Source organism: Buteo buteo, chromosome 4, assembly GCF_964188355.1.
Source record: "Buteo buteo chromosome 4, bButBut1.hap1.1, whole genome shotgun sequence".
In the NCBI taxonomy this organism is placed as follows: domain Eukaryota; kingdom Metazoa; phylum Chordata; class Aves; order Accipitriformes; family Accipitridae; genus Buteo; species Buteo buteo.
In genome coordinates, this window is record NC_134174.1 from 50,202,869 (window position 1) to 50,216,506 (window position 13,638).

At 40.1% G+C, this 13,638-nt stretch overlaps 1 pseudogene; it reads left to right on the top strand.

The window, feature by feature from the left end:
- Positions 1–463: 463 nt before the first annotated feature.
- On the top strand, positions 464–10,782 carry LOC142030653 (lipase member M-like; annotated as a pseudogene).
- The last annotated feature ends 2,856 nt before the right edge of the window (positions 10,783–13,638 follow it).

Here is a 13,638-nt window from a genome sequence, read left to right on the forward strand (position 1 = left end):
GAGAAGCTGGAATTGGCAGGTTGTTAGTAAAAGAGAAAATCGTTGCAGGTTTATTGACAATTTCATTAGGTATGACAAGCTATATCTATGAACATATTTGTTTTCAAAATTCCTGATCCAGCTCTGCCACTCCACAGAGGCTGGTATTCTCCTTAAAAATCCAGCAATCTCTGATAGTAAGAAGAGCCTTGTTATGGCTGTGATGGCTAAGGAGATGAAAAGCATGAGGTTTGAGAATAAAAGGAGTCGCCTCTTTCTGGTGCTACCCTAGGGAAAAGCTAAAGTGATAGCAGAAGGAATGAGGAATGGGAAAGAAATAGGTGCTTATTGTCAAGGTGCTGCATGATTAGGGAAAAAACAGTGCATGACCATCATTTCACAGCTGTCTTTATCCAGCACTGCTTCCAAACAGCCAGGAATTGCGTTTCCATTCTTCTGTCATCTCAGTCCCTCAGCCGAACACATGATTTCTGGCACAAGATTGGTAACATTTTACTTCATCTCCGACCCAAAACTGGTGAAGGCTTTGTGGGTGCTGCAAAAGATGGTATCAAACCTGGGCTTGAGGAGTTGCTTTATTATTTGAGAACAAATATATTTCATTGTTTTGTTTGTAACTCACATAGGTGAAAGAATGCCTATTTCTTGAAAGATTCCTTTCTGCTAAGACCAGTAGCCTGACGCACCTAGCCTGAATTTAAGTAACTCTGGGATAACTGGAGAGGCATGGGAAAATGGCAAGTGTGGGAATAAGATAGCAGTGGCTTTCAACCAAAAGAAAAGAGGCTAGCTCAGTTAAAAAAAAGTTTTAAAATGTCTGTTACTTTTTCTACAAAGGGGGCCAAGTATTTTCAAGATACAGATTATATCAGAATGGAGTGTTAGGAATTTAGAATATAAATTGTTGTTCTGTGATAAGAAAAGACTAAGCTATTCATATTATTTGGGAAAAAAATTACAAAGTCTTCTTGACTAGGAAAACAATAAATGCAATGGATTTTTTGGCTGATTCAGTCTAGCTTAGAGATCTATCACTGGGACAACAGAGGTTTAGACATGGACTCTAGGGATTTGTATGGTGTAGAGAGAATGCTAATTCAAGCACTCTGCATTTTCTTTGAGCTAAGAGTATGTAGGTGTTCACAGACTGTGGAGCTGCTGTGTGCATCTAAGCAGGTTAGTTTCCTGTTGGGTTGTTTTGTTCCTTATTTCCTCAACAAAACTGGACGTCCCCGCACTCAGGCTCTACCTAGCATTACATTTAGCAAAGCTTTCTTTTCCTTTCTCAGTCCTCAACCTATAGAATGGATAAATCTTGCCATTGATCAGTTTTTGTATAAATTATGCTAGGCAACTCTAAGTAAGTGCTTTATTTATGTTCCTAAGCTCTTAATTAAATGATAAATATTTTAATTTATTTGTTTTCAGTTGTCTTTGTTTTTTTCAGTTAACTATCCAACAACTTTGAAAACTTCACTGTGACAATGATTGATTTAGTTGCGAGTTGCCCAAGAACTCCAGTGTTAGCCAGAAATGTTTCCTAATTAATCTACAGAACAAATGTGTGGCATGGTAATGTAAGTGACTTGCTTCTCAAAAGAATGAGTGAAATCCATTGCTCTGAAACCTTTGCTCTTTTTCTTGGATTCACTGATACTTTTGCCCTTCTTGAGAGCAACGTCCTGGTCCAAATCTTAGCAGAGAATCCAGATTGCTGCCAGACTCTCTCAGACAGGTGTTTAAAGTCAGCTTTGTTCCATTTAGTTAACAATTAGGGAGTACCATACTAGCTCCATTCAGTATTAAGTAGCACATCCCACACCAGAAAAGTACAGAACCTGCCTGGATTACAAGTGCAGAGCAAGACTACTGACAGATTAATATACTGTTTTATCCAGAGAGAAGATATGTCTGTTTGTTGTTATGACATATTTGTTTCAGGGAATTACTTAACTCAGAAGAATGAGGAAAGCTGTGGATCCCGAAGCATTTATGAATATTGTAAGCTGCTCAGTAGAGTGACCTGGGGATGGAAGGAATGCATGTCTCACAGCAGGGGGGTTTCTAGGTGTTAGAAATATAACAAGGTAGATAAGCTGCCTTTATTTAATCCATCTTCACTAATCATGCTATATACTACTGCTTTCTCTTCTACTCTTTTCTTTCTGTATGTGTAACAGCACATCTTATGTTTGATAGAAATTAAGGCAAACACCTTTCCTTAGCAAATCTCCAGAGTTAATTTCCTTTTAAATATCAGTTACCAGTTTGCTGGCACTATCCGTCTATCTGAAAGAAGGACCATTTGGAATGTCAGCATTTCATCATCAGACAACTCTAAAAAACTAGTGGTTTATGTTTTCTCCTTTTTTGAATGACCAGCATAGATCAGAAATGGCCAGCTTTTCAGAAGAGCACCTCTTGTCAAGCAAGCTTATTTATGTCTTTACTCACTTGTTAAAATCTTGGGTTTTCTGTCTTGCATGACAAATTACATTGAGTAATTCTCTGAGTACAAGTTACAAAAACCAATCCTCTTTTGTACCAAAACAGGTTGTATGTTACAGGTTAAAAGTAATATTTATTTCAGAGCTTAAGATTGACTGTGTTAGTGATTTCGCTTGTGACTATGCAGTGGCTGATCCTGTTTCTTCCATAATGTAGTGGATTTTTCAGTGGTACTCATTGCATATGTGCCATTCAAAAAAGCGCAGTTGTGAAGCTCTCTGGATTTCTCTGAAGATAGTTTGAATAAACTGGTTTCACCTTGCTTTGCAGCAGATCAGGACCATGTGCTCAGGCAGCTCCTCATCTCAGCTGTGGGAATCATAAGCTCCTGCTATGAGGTTATAGTGATTCTTGTATCACCAGAATGCAAGGGCTTGTGATTATGTGGCAGTAGTATAGCACAGGTTTTTTATAACAGATTTTAACTGAATAGTTGATCCTGGATATAACACAAAGAATAAAGGAAATCTGTTGTAGTTTTACAATATCCAGGGTTACAATATCCAATCTGATATTGCTTTATTCAGATGCTTAATATATGTAGACTAAATACCCAGCTGTATCTGCTCTCTAACATGTTATGCATATAATATATAAAATGGATTTCTGCAAGCTAATGGATTTGTACTTTCTCCTCTAGAATGAGCTCATTACTTACAAAGGGTACCCCCGTGAAGAGTATGAAGTGACAACAGAAGATGGTTATATCATTACCATTAACAGAATCCCTTATGGTACACAGAATCAGGGAAACCCAGGTACAGTTCTTTAACATGAGACAAAACCAGCCCAGATAGGGCACATTCTAGAAAGAGGCACCTTGTATTTGTAAAATGTCCATCAAAGCTTGTATACACGAGTGAAATTTTAGTAGAGAATTCTGGCTTCCCTGAACAGCCTGCAAGATCAAGATGATTTATGTCAAGCATACCTATTTATAATAAAAATCCACTATAATATGAAGCATATATCCTCACAGTAAGAGTTGATGAGTAAAAGTTAAAAAAAAGAAAAATAGGGTAAAGGCTGTAATCTGCCCAATCAGCCTGTTTTGAGAAAGATGTTCCAGCTTCTAATTTTGCTTTGCTTTTGCTTACTGCTCATTAACATCGGTGACTGATTCATATTTTGGGTAAAGAAAACCTCTACAAACAATCCCACACCTTCATTCTATATATCAGTGTTGATAATCTCAAGCTAATGCGGTAGAGCTATACAAACAATGACCAGAGGGTGCCAAGCCAGTTTTTGCTGATGTCAGGCAGATCTTTCCATAAATCCTTATAGAAGCTTAGAAGAAGTTCTTTCTTTACAGAAAGGGACAGGGGTTTTTCCTATCATTAGTTGTCTCCCTTTAAGTTGGTACAGGAACAAATCCCAATATTGAATACGGGACAGTAAAGTCCCTGAACTACCAGAAAATCAAGAAATTTTATAAACTGTTGTTTTGTTTCTGATTTGCTTTTCAGCTTTGAAACCTGCTGTATTTCTCCAACATGGATTATTGGGAGATGCTAGTAACTTGGTCACAAACCTGCCCAACAACTGCTTGGGCTTCATACTAGCTGATGCTGGCTTTGATGTTTGGATGGGAAATAGCAGAGGGAATCGCTGGTGCAGAGAACATCAGGATTATTCCATTGATCAAGATGAATTCTGGGCTTTCAGGTAGACTGAACCATTGAAGGGCATTTCCATTGCCCACCCTTACATATTTATTTAAGCTGACTAAATCAGGGATTTACATATGCTACATTTTAAAAAGCATTCTTTACATTCACTTTTGGTGAGGTGCCCCTAAACATGCATGTAAACTTTAATAATGGTGGTGACTACTTTCCTCTGATTACTGCTAGGAAAGGTTCTTCAAACTAGAGATATAGCAGCAGAGCAACTCAGAGGAAACTGCACAGGTCATATCCAAGCCACTCCTTAGTTCTGGAGGCAGTTTTGGAGGCTATGTAGAAACACTAGTCTGTATATTACAATAACACTAAAATCACAGAAGGAGAAAACGTAAATAATTTTTGCACTTATTTCAATGAACATTTAAAAACAGACCTTTTCTTTAACGCCAGATTATGTAAAATATGTTATTCCATGGACAGATCTCTGTTACTGTATCACCACCTGTTCCATCTGTGTAGACTGTTACAATTCAACCTCATACTTCTTGAAGTTATAGTCCTTCTGTTGATGTTAAGGGAGAAAATACCCCAGAACACCTTGAGTAGTATCTTCCATATCCAGTGCCAGAAAAACACAGAACCTAAAACAGCTAAATAATTCACTAAATGGTTCATGTTGGTTCTTTGCTGACAAGTCTGTAATAAAAATGTGAATTTAAATGGATTTTTAATTTATGCATGCCTCTCTTTCAATCTCCTGCCTGCAGTTTTGATGAGATGGCAAAGTTTGATCTCCCAGCAGCAATAAATTTCATTGTGGAGAAAAAAGGACAGGAAAAGTTGTACTATATTGGCTATTCACAAGGTACTATCATCGGTAAGTTACACACAACAGACTAATCTTTCAGGAAAACAGGAATAAAATATGATTTGAGATACTGAATGTATCTGGGATTTTCATGAACTCTTTGCAGGTTTGAAAAACACAAGATAAGCTGTTTTCAGCATGTAGGCATTTTTCATTTATTATAAATACAGTAAAATATAATGGGCCAAATGCACTGCTGCTCAAAGTCTGTTTACTTAGAATTATACTGGAAATTATTGTTTGGGCCATGCAAATTGTTTCTTTCCAAGATGCACGGGTGTGTCCAACAGCAGATGGTCAGTTGACCAAAATAAACAAAACAGGAAAATGAGCGTACAGAAAGAGAAGTTGGCCAGTTTGGAAAGGACACACACACGCACACAAAAAAAAAAAAAAAAGAAATTGGATTGACTGGAAGAAAAACAACTGTTCCTTCCAATAGTATATGAAATGCATGAATGTACATCAGAAGTACGCACTTACGTTTAAATGCATTTGGAAGAAATCTGCAAAGGCAAAATATAGAAAGAAATTTCTCTCTGAAGAGGGAAATAAAACTACAAGCTGGTTACACATGGAGAAGAGGGATTTCACACAAATCTGGGCTGAACCATAGTCTCTGAACAGCTAACAAGGTTGCTTGTAGGTTTGAAATTGCAGTCACATTTATAAATACCGAAAACAGTCTAATGTACAAATGATGATTTTCTTAACTCTTTTTTGTTTTCTCACAATTTTTGTTTCATTGCATTTTCAACAATGCCAGAGCTGGCTCAGAAAATCAAACTCTATTTTGCATTGGCACCTGTCAGTAGTATTAAGTATGCTAGAAGCCCAGCAACAAACTCCTCTACCTTCCCAAAAAGTTGCTCAGGGTATGTGATATCTTGGTTTCAACTGTTTAACCATATACTTGTTTGTTCAGCTCTTAAAATGGATAAACAGAAAGTATAGGGCCTTATGAAGTCTACTCATTTGCATGTGGGTAGGTTTACCTTATGACTGAAGCCTTTGGAAGTTCAGACTGGACATTAAGAAAAACTTTTTATCTAGGACAATAGTGCAGCACTGGGACAGGTCACCCAGAGAGGTACAGAGATGCAGATCCTCAAAGGTTTCCAAGATTCCTGTAGACAAAGCCACAACTGATGTGCGAGGTTAGAGCTAAAATATGAATTGAAGTTAACATTTAACATATCTCTTCATTAAAACTGATGTAACACAAATTGAGTAACGCCTGAGCAGGCTGATGCAATGGGAAAACATTTAATTTCTTTCTTGTTTGTGGGAACATCATCTGGCAACTGAAGAAAAAGCAAGTGAGAACCACTGAAAGTGCTGGAGGAAAGGAACAGGGGACAAACACTTTTTAAAAACAACAACACAATGTACAAATGTACATTCTTAAATGAATGTTACCTTTGTTTTTCACAGGGTTTGCTTGGCAAAAGAGAATTCCTTCCCCAAACTGAATGTCTAAGAAGGATAATAGTCCCCATCTGTAGCCACCGAGCTTTTGCCAGGCTTTGTAGAAGTGTCTTCTTCAGTCTGAGTGGCTGTAACCTGAAAAACATTGACATGGTATGTATAACTCTTACCAGCTCTCCTGAGAGTTTAAGCTTCTGCTCACAAAACTTGCCTTCTATCCTGTGATGTGAATCCTGAATTTCTATGAGTCAGCATCACATTGCAGGGAGCAGTCCCCACTACCAGACAGCAATATCTGCTGGTTGCCCCATCGCTGGCAGGGGACCACTGCCTCACTCCTCAGAAGAGCACTTGGAACCACCCCTACAATCAACAGCCGCTCAAAGCCCCCCAAAACTCTGCAGTCTGCCTTCTGCCAGACCTCGCCTAGGGCACTGTCTCCTGGTTCATACTGTGGCTACTGGTCTCATTGGAGATCTTCAGTATGCTGGCACACCATGGAATAAGAAATAAAATCCCTACCTGCTGCATGTCTTCAGGAACTCTTTGCAACAGAGAAAGGAACACACATATTCCCTCTCCTCCTCCTCCTCTAAGCCGTGGATCATCAGGGATGTGCTCAGAGACAGAGGATACCTCACGGTACCTGAGAGAGAGTTGGCAAACACTGGGGTTTAAGACATACTTGAGCACCTCATGCTATGTACAGCTGTACGTCAGACCATCTGGGCATGAAGATTTTGCTCCAGCATTTTCCAAAAAATGCCTTAGAGCATCTTCTCTGAGGAAGGATCACACAGCAAATTGTTAAGAAACCCTCACAGGATTAGGTTCTGTTTTATTTCAAATAGCTGTGCATTCCTCAGGCAGTTGCAGTTCCTTTTGTTGTTCTGTCCAACAGCAACCCTCTCTCACACAGGATCTGTTACAGACTCCTGAAAAAAACACCTAATCTGGGATCTAAATTGCTGACTTTCTATTCTATCCTTTCCACCTGTAGACTCTTTTAGATTCTTAGTCAACCTGGAAAATTTTCTGATTGGGGGTTGTTCTTTCAGTGCTACTTCAAACCTGTCACATCGCCACATCTGGAGTAACTCTGAGGGGGTCTCCAATCATGCCACTCCAATTTCTGTTGGTTTTATTGATACATGACACTGCTGTGGCGGGTGTTTTGATGTACGTCTGAATAGAAGGGAGGAAGAGAATACTCACTGAATATTTTCTTTCAGAACTGAATGGATGTGTATATTGCACAAACCCCCGCTGGAACTTCTGTGCAGAACATAGTCCACTGGAGTCAGGTACTAGTAAACTCCTGGAAGCAAAAATAGGTAATCACCTCTGGCTGAAAGGTAGAGTGGATAGAGTTGATATCCTGCTGTGAAGCCATTGCTAACTTCTTGGAAACACATGCAACTTCTTTACAATTGAAATCTCAATTCAAAACACTATTTTTCATTGACCCTTCTTTTGCCAGCAGTATAGAAATACCGTATGTGATACAGGCACATTTGAAGCCAACAATGAAATGCTGTATTTGTGTAAAAACATGTATGCTGGATGCTGTGTGTGCAGATGTATATATCACTCTTCTTATTGTATATCCAGTACCTTTTATATATTATGTCCACAGTTCTGTACAGAGCTTACCTTGAGAAATTAGGTATGTTTCCAATGTGCCGTCAAGAAATGAGTAAGACATAGGCTGCTTTGTAAAATACTAAATATTACTAGTAAAAGCCCTTGTATTTCCATCTCTTGCTTTCAAAGGTCTCAGTGTCAGGACAGCAGTAGAACTATAAATAAGAAACTCTTTGTTTAGTAGGCTTGTTATATCCCTTCCTTACAAGGTACTATCACAGTACATCCTCAGCAGCAGTGCTGATGGAAGTTGCCTTTCTGTCTTTGGGCTCACACTTTCAGGATTCGTGAAATCTGGGCTTAGTCACAGAAGCTGCTGCATGCAAGGCAGGTTTCCTGGCAGCACTGCAGACTCTGGAGCAGAGCAGGAAGCAGCTGTGAGCACAGTGAGCTTGCAAGAACGTTAATGCATTTTTCAGTACAGCAAACACATCGATATGTGTAAGTGACATCTGTGCAGGCATTTCCTGAAAATCAAACAATACTTTTGGCTGTGAATTTACACAAAGCATTAGATTTGATTGAGTTGGTTTTGCAACCATGGCCTACACGTGTAAAGAAAAAGAGTTACAAAGGCACGGGGGGGGAGCTCTCCAAATTGACTTAGGTTTAATGCAGCACCTAGGCACAGACTGGAAAGTACAAACTTGCAGGAGTAATACTCCTAAGCCTTTGTTGTCATTGCTGTTATTACTATTAAAGGAGTTAACAGACACCTTACCTTCAATATTAAGACCCATTGATGGTCTCTCTCACAGTAGTAACAACCCCTGCTGCAGGGAAAGCCAAGGAGCACAAGGGAAGAACTAGAAATGGTGACTTCTGTATTCAAACCAGAGAGGGAAGAGGAAACATAAAGAGCCACTCACAGAGCTGAGTGATGGCAACATGGCTGTCAGAAGAAGACACAGCAGCAGCAGGGAGGGGAACTTCCTGGAGTCAGTTGTTAATAGCAATTTTACAAACTAGAACAAATTGCCTGCAAGAGCATCCCTGGGTCTTTCCGCCGGAGCCACAATTTTCTTGGTGCTGACAAAAACATTTGACTCCTTTTCACTGATTGAGACTTTTAATTAATTAACTGTTGGCTCTTTCGTAGCACTTAGAAGAACTTCCACTGAGCCTTTAGATGGGAGTCAGAGGCTCAGCAGGGAAGAACCCACAAACTTCCTGAATGATGGCTTTGTAACTACCCTTTTCTTGTTCATCCTTTTAGGAGGCCCATTCGGGGAAGTTACAAGCTTATGACTGGGGCAGTTCAAAGAAGAACATGGGAAAATACCAACAGGTATATTTTGGTGAAACAGTATTATCACCCTTGGACAACACAGAAGCACACAGGAAGAGAGCAAGGATGTAGTAGGAGACACATTTTCAGAATACAAGTAGATGAAAGTATTACTACTTTCCAGTTTGGAATTCAACAGAGAAAGCATGCAAGCACTAATGGCAATAATAAATTTTTAAAATAAAAAGGAGAGAGAGGGGAAGACCAAAACTTTTCAATTAAATGATCAATAAGAATAAGAGTAAGTAAGGGCAAGAAAGATAGAAAATTAATTTTGAAAAAGAACAGTACATCTAGTAGATAGGACCAAAGAGGCATCTTGCCTACTAATGTGATTGAAACAGTTGCCAATATATGAGAGTTCAGGGAAATATTATTAGTAAGAGGGCAACTGGAGAGCTAGTAGCTAACCCTAGATTCTGTCAGCCAGAGAGAAAAGAACTTTGTCCTCAAGAAGTCCCTGAGGAATCTCTCCTCCATTCAAGACTCTAATCCCATCCTTGACCTTCCTACTCTTTAGGTCTCCACAGCAGCCTATCATTATGAGTTACATGTTTTAATGATGGCTTGCATGAAATGCAACTTCCTTTGGTTTGTCTTGAATTTGCTTGCCCCTGGAAAGTCACTGGATGCCTTCTAGGTTTTGTGCTATGAGAAGTAATGGGATAATTACTTCCTGTGCTCTGTCTTCATACAATTCGTGATTGTATAAGCCTGTCTCCTGTCCCTGCTCTGGCCTCTGTTTTCTGAACTCAGGAGTCCTAAGCTACTTTTCTCCTACAGAAGCCACTCCATGCTCCTTTTCATCCTTTTCCTATGTTTCCTAACTAGACCATATATGTCTTCCGCGACTGACCAGTACTCCAAAAGGACCAAGATGGGGGTTTATCCAGAGGCATCCTGACATTTTCTGTCTTGTTCCAGGTTCTTGCCCTATGAATTCCTCTGAGAGGGCAAAGACCCAACAGTAATTCTTTGTCAACTCAGGAGGCATTTTTCCTTTGGCTGTGCTATCAGATGTGTCACGCCTGCAAGCACAGACAGAAAAGGCAAGCAAAGCGACTTTCTTCGTTTGGTTTAGGCACCTCTACTTCGAACAGTGACAGAAGAAAACCCCAAATGCATGTTTAAAGGTTGCTGTGCTTTCCTGGACATTCATTCCTGTACTGCTTCATGTTTTCCAGGCTACTCCTCCTCTCTACAACATAGAAGAGTTGACTGTACCAACTGCGGTATGGACTGGGGAACAAGACTTGCTCGCAGATCCCAAGGATGCAGCCGTTTTACTGTCTCAGATTAAGAGGCTTATCTATCACAAGAGGATTCCTGAATGGGCACACCTGGATTTCATCTGGGGAGTGGATGCACCTTTGCACATGTACAATGAAATTATTGATCTGATACATAAGTATCCTTAACCCACAACCAGTAGCCATACCTGGTTACAAACAAAACCTTCTTTTGCATCAGATGATAGTTTCTGGTGGTGTTAGAGAAAGGGTTCCTCCTGACACTATTTTCATACCACATGTCACTGCAATGCCTTTTGCATCCTGATGGTGCGCTTCATGTTTTCTGGCAACCTTATGGGTTAGTAATCACTTTTTAATTGATACAGCATAGATTCTGCAATAACCGTACTTTGCTAACAGCAGATAGGGTTCACTTGCAGCGTCCTTTCTTCTTTAGACCCTAACAGTAATGAAAGCACTGACTTTCTCTGGATACAGTCAGTGATCTCAAGATGTTTTCTATTCTTCGTATTATTTCTCTGTTTATTGGGCTGACAGTTTTTGAAAGGCATAGTGTAATCCAAGACTAATTCTAGCAGTTATGATATTGATTAATTTTATTATTAGATGAGACAATGACCAGAAAGTAAAAACTGAGTTCACACAAAAAACTCACTTCTGAAAAGAAGATGGTTTGTCTTCATTTGAAACAGGGCTGCTCACTTTTTTTATGAGGAAGAGCAAGGGAGGGTAGACCCAGCAGAAAATAGTAACCAGTCTAGTGGTTCAAGCATGTCCCTGGAAGATGGGAAACTTGGGTTCAAGACCGCTGCTGAGATAGAGAAATCTTGGCAGACTCAATCTCTGCTGACAATACTTTCAAGATCTCTGTACATGAACTCTCCAGGGTGGGTTTATCATGACTCTGAGGAGCCTCTTTGTGGTTTAAACACTAAAATGAAAAGTACCCAAACATCGCTAGAAAGAATCCATTATCTCTGTCCCATGGATATTTAGAGCACTTTGCCCCCTAGTGGGAAGGGCTGCTTTGAAAACAGGGCTGAAGAAACTGTCATCTTATTTAATTTCCTGGGGGAACTCTGGCTTTACCAGTCTTGTTTCAAATAGGTAGTTATTGCGCAAAGACACTCACTTGAAGGGTAGCCTCCATGGTTATTAGGTTACAGCATTATGGGTCACTGTTCCTCCACAATGAAATGCCTTAGCTTCACTCTGAAAAGAAACAAAGAGCATTTAGGGGTTTCCTTTCAGCGTGACACCCTCATTCTCTGTTTGAATCAAATGTTAATGTGGGCCAAGTCTGGGATGCTAACCAGGGCAGGTACAGCTGTTACACTAGGACAGTTCAATGGTGACACTATATGACCAAAGGGTTGGTGTCTCACTTTGTGAAATGATTCATTAGCCGAACAAATTAACGATGGTTAGCACCACTTCTGTCCCTTTCCCTTCCAAGACAAATAACAGGCCTCTTCTGTCTCCTGAGCCCACTGCTGAAGCCTGTCCTGTTTTCTTGTGCTCCATGAATGTAAGTAGAGCTTTATCCAAACAAAATAGCTCCCCTCCAGACAAGGACATTCCTTACACCCAATACAAACTCCTGGGGACAAATACCTTCCATAGAGTCAGCCCTTCAACTAACTCACTGCTTGTAGGTGAGACACATGAGGACTTGAGACCTACTTTATGAGTTTTCAATACTTACAATGGGAAATGCAATAGTAATATACCTGAAAGAAGCCAGAGCATCCCCTAAATTCAACTATGAAAGAGATTGCAGCTGTGCAGCTGTCTTGCAACCTGGGAGACCATAGAGGAGGCAGGGTGTTGAATTTTCTGGAAAATCAGTAAAAAAAGGTTGGGCAATCAGCATTGGAAACATCATGGGGACTGTTGATCCCACCTTGGGACATGAGGAGGGACTAGACGTCATGTTGCAGAAGCCCTTCTGGGTGATTAAGTTATGGTTTGAAGAAAGTTATTGTCACTTAGAGACATCAGGGCAGCCAAGTTATAATGCTTTTCACTGAGAAATTACCAAATTACCTTTTTCACTATCCCAAACAATGTTCTCTGCTTTGTATGTAAAACAGAACTGTTACTGTGGCTTCACTGACATCCTGTTCTTAGTTCACTCCTTTCCTTTCCCCACCAGCCAAAGGCATTGTACCATTTGGAATGCTGTTCCCAAGAACACATCCCTTTCATCTGGTGTTCTTCTAAATGCTCACCAGTCCATGATAAAACACAAGTTCTTCTGAAGACACTTATGAGTTAATCGGCTGAAAAGGCTGGTCCTTGTGTAGGAGTATTCTACTTTGTTTGTAGCCCAGCTGCCTAAGGACACAGATGTGTCCTTCTGCCCATGGTTGTCAAGCCAATTTCAGTGAGGACTGAGCCCTCAAGCTCACTACAACTAATTCAGCAGTTAGGCAAAGGTCTCCAAAGATTCTGTGTTTTCAGAGTTGATGAAAATGGCCTGGGAGAAGGAAGAACCCTTGTTTGTTCCCTCAGTGGGAGAAGAGTTCTATGATATGTTCAAGCCTTCTTTGACACCAGAGGGTCCTTACAGAAGCCGTGTCAACTCTGAGCACTAATGTAGAATAAGATGGGTTTCATGAGTTATGCTGCTCACTGAAGAACAGACTTAGGACAATTTGTAATGTTAAAGTTAACATAAACCAAATGAAAAGCAATAGCAGAGACAGTGTTCTTGATAAAGTCTGTTAAGAGAAGCTGGACACTTCCTTCTCTTCATCTTAAAAGATTACATTTGGAGCAGTCCCTCAGTTGGGCAACAGTACAGGTCAAGGTCTGCCACAGCCTCAGGGAACTGGAACACCCAGGTCCCAGCTAAACATCCTAACCACTGATTTGTAGGTACTTCTTAAACTCTCCTGCTCCATGGTGCATTTGGGGTTTGTGAATTTAACCAGAATATCTTTTTCATCACAAAGATTTCCCCACTTCTGAAGCACTGCCAAATCAGCGCTTAAATATGCTCTACAAAACATGCTGCCA